Source organism: Capsicum annuum, unplaced genomic scaffold (genome assembly GCF_002878395.1).
Source record: "Capsicum annuum cultivar UCD-10X-F1 unplaced genomic scaffold, UCD10Xv1.1 ctg77135, whole genome shotgun sequence".
NCBI classification, from domain to species: Eukaryota; Viridiplantae; Streptophyta; class Magnoliopsida; order Solanales; family Solanaceae; genus Capsicum; species Capsicum annuum.
The window spans coordinates 1-4,046 of record NW_025887501.1 but is presented as its reverse complement, the minus strand read 5'-3'; the positions used below and the strand labels follow the sequence as shown (position 1 = coordinate 4,046).

General features: G+C 35.9%; 1 pseudogene; it reads left to right on the top strand.

Annotated features, from left to right (window-relative positions):
* The first annotated feature begins 765 nt into the window (after positions 1 to 765).
* On the top strand, positions 766 to 3,732 carry LOC107852695 (annotated as a pseudogene).
* Positions 3,733 to 4,046: the final 314 nt, after the last annotated feature.

Below are 4,046 nucleotides of genomic sequence, written 5' to 3'. Positions count from 1 at the left end.
TTTATTTCATCCGATTCTTTGCCATTTTGTGTGCTTATGTTTTATGACTACCAGATGTGAAAATTCCAAATTTTAATAATGATCAATTTTGTCATAGTTTGCTAATTCCGAATTTTGAAATTATCCATCTTCTTCGAATTAGTTGACAAATTTCTCGGCTCGTGATTATAACGGAGAACATTTGACTGCGTATTATATTTTTATGGTTGGATTGATCTTGTGATAATTTGATTATGATTTTGGTAAAGAACACCTGATTGTGTATCACGTTTCTTGAATTACATCGTGGACTGATTTTTGTACAATTGATGATTTGAATTAGGTACAAAAATAATTAGGGATTATTTTACAAAATTAATTGCTCATAATTTATTTATGGTAAATTGAACAAATTTTCTCATCCCTAATTGACCCTAATTTATTATCGATCTCTTAATTGATTAGTGATTGGATTTGGCCTAAGGAAAACAGTATTGTGAATGACTTTTACAAATATTGACTTTCCTTTTTACTCTGTGATTGATTGGTATATGATTGATTTAGTAAGAGAAATTCTCTTAATTTATTAACTGAGATATTGTTTTACCATTTTTATGTTGGTTTAGTTTTACAATACTCAGCCTATATAAACAATTCTTTAAGTTCACAAGTTCTTAAGTTTTACAATTACAATTACCACTACTACTCTCTTAAACAAAGCATCCGTTACTTTCAATACAAAAAGCAATTACGTACTTTCAAGAGTTCTCGGACTTTTCCTTCTAGGTTTATGGAAAACATCTTGCATATTTTGCTGTGTTGGGCTTTCTTTCTATTTCTATTTCTATTTTACTACTGCTTGCCGGTAAGTCCCTTGTCGATGTACTTACATATTAGAAAGCATGTCTATAGGACTAGTTTGATTACCTTCTTAGCTCCTTTTACTCTGATTTCACCACATTAGAAGTCCAAATTAGTGTCTTTTCTCTGTTTTCCGACATTTGAGCTTAATTTGTTGCTCAGTTCTAGCTGAAATGTAGTGCAAGTATTCTGAGTTGTGGCGTTTAACAATCTTTGTAAGGAGGTAATCGAGTTCCCTTTGCAAGTTAGTCTCATATTTTCCAGCTATAGCAACATTTCCAATGAGTTCTGAGCTAGTGGTTGGGGGCATATTTGTGTATATTGCCTTTTTTGGGTGAATTAGGACAATTACTGCATATAGTGTATATCTACGTTGCGTCTGTAGTTTCATGCATTGTCTACCACCACTTGAAGCTTAAGTTCTGATGTGACTTCCTGTTGTATCTCCTGTCAAGTGTTGTGAACTTGTAATGCATTTTTTTGCTTTTCAATTAAAAAAGTTATCATTTCCCTTATTTTCATGATTCATTGACTAAATTAAGCAGATAAGACAGCAAGCGAGAAACCTGCAGCTCTTATAGTGGAGTCAGCCTCTGCCCCTTCAGATTCAACTGAACCTAAGGTTGATCAGGTGTGTGTGTTGGTACCTATATAATTAAAAAGTATATTTTCCTTCTCTTATAGTGGAGTCATCATCTGCCCCTTTAGATTCAACTAGGAATTTCCGTTTTCTTCTCATTCTTTGTGGTCGTCATTGCTATTAGATTGTCTAACCATAATTCTCTATAGTTTATCCTATAAACAATCTAACAATATGTTTACATCTATAACAAGGAATTTCATGTTGACCTTTAATTATGAGAACTTGAATAAAAGAAATGCTGCGTAATTTGGTCAATACTAGCAAAGAACTTCTCCATTTATCTAAACTGTGAGGCTTACGTCTATAGGTTGAGATTGATGGGTGGTAGTCTTTAATATTTACCCTCACAAATTATAAGTTCTAATTTAGTTCTGTTAATTTTGTTTCTCTCTTCAATATAATGTGATTGGTGCTAGAAAGGAAAAGACATAGTTTCAGTTTGGTAGTTCATCGATTTTTTTTTTTACAATAATAAGTTGTGAGAGAGCTTCATTCAATTTGTCTCATCTTGGTGATTTATGTTTTGGTTTCCGTTATATTTCAGGGTAAACAGGAAATCAAGAAACCTAAATATGTGCAAATTTCCGTTGAATCTTATTCACATTTGACTGGACTGGAGGATCAAGTTAAGTCTCTTGAGGAACAAGTGAGTGGCTTAGAGGATGATGTCAAGGATTTGAATAAAAAGTTGGCTGCTGCACAGTCAGAAATGACTAATAAGGAAAACCTGGTAAAACAATACGCTGAAGTCGCTGAAGAAGCCGTCTCAGGTGATGTTCCTTATTGACTTGTGTTTTTCTTGCAACAAGTGTTTTGCAACTTGGTACTGAATTCTTTTATTCACATCTCTCTGTACAGGTTGGGAGAAGGCTGAGTCAGAAGCCGCGAAACTGAAAAATCACCTGGAATCCGTTAATCTTTTGAAGCTTACTGCTGAAGACAGGGCATCACATCTGGATGGTGCACTGAAATTACATCTGGATGGTGCACTGAAGGAGTGCATGCGGCAGATACGAAATTTGAAAGAAGAACATGAACAGAAGCTGCATGATGTGATTCAGAATAAAACCAAGCAGTTTGACAAAATGAAGCATGAGTTTGAAGCAAAATGAGTTAACATGGACCAACAGTTACTCAGGTCTGCAGCGGAAAATTCGGCACTCTCAAGGTCTTTGCAGGAGCGTTCTAGCATGGTGATACAGCTCGGTGAAGAAAAAGCCCAAGCTGAAGCAGAAATTGAGATGTTGAAGAGCAATATCGAGTCATGTGAAAGAGAAATAAATTCTCTGAAATATGAACTCCAAATTAACTCAAAGGAACTAGAAATTCGTATTGAAGAGAAAAATATGAGCATACGGTCTGCAGAAGTTGCAAACAAGCAACACCTGGAGGGAGTGAAGAAAGTTGCAAAATTGGAACCAGAGTGTCGGAGATTACGTGGTCTTGTGCAGAAGAAGTTGCCTGGGCCTACAGCCTTGGCCCAGATGAAGCATGAGGTTGAGAGTTTGGGTAGAGATTATGGGGACAGCCGTGTAAAGAAATCCTAAGGAGGAAGGCCCAGTTTGCCAGATTTTTCATTGGATAGTGTGCAGAAGTTCCATAAAGAGAATGAGCAACTTGCAGAACGCCTTTTGGCAATGGAGGAGGAAAAAATGATGTTGAAAGAAGATTTGGCACACCGGAACAGTGAATTACAGACATCCAGGAGTATTTGTGCAAAGACGGCCAGCAAGCTTCAAAATTTGGAAGCACAGCTGCAAGCAAATGCTGATAGAAGAGCCAACAAATGTCCACCATTCGACGACAGCATTCGGAGGGTTCCTTTATGCATGAAACAAATTGCCTTCCAAGATTGGCTTCCATGTTCGAGGATGGAAATGAGGATAATGTTAGTTGCTCTAGCTCTTGGACGACAGCATTAATGTCTGAACTCTCCCATGTCAAGAAGGAGAAGAACTTTGACATTTTTAGTCACCTGGATCTCATGGATGACTTTTTGGAGATGGAGAAATTGGCTTATCAGTCAAGTGACATAAATGGAACAGTTTTGATTCCTGATAATTCCAAATGATGCAAGAACCGAAACTACCTCCATGCGTGTCACCACAAGCCCAGATTCTCAGCTGAAAGAACATAATGAGCCAAGTATATCAGGAAATCAAGAATCTCACAAAGAGGAAGTGTTTTATAACTGCTACAAGTAGTTTTTCTTTTTGTTTGTTTTGCTCCATCTCGCTAAGTTCTGCTTCTGTGATAGAAGTTTCAACCATATTAAAAGATTTTCAAATTAAAATTTTATAATAAGAGTAAATGTTATGAAAATATGATATCTAGATGACCTTTAAGTCTCACTATGAATACAGAACTTCAAAGAATCATTTATAACCTTGCTTTGAAATACTTGACTCCTTTTTTATGCTGGGGACATCATTTAAATATCTAAAAGAAGATTTTTCTTTTATCAATGCTCCGATAAAAACATGACATACTTTTTACTTAACATGGAGTTCCATGATGTCTTGTACAATTGAATCTGAAGTTCCTAATTTTTCTGGTTGCCAGT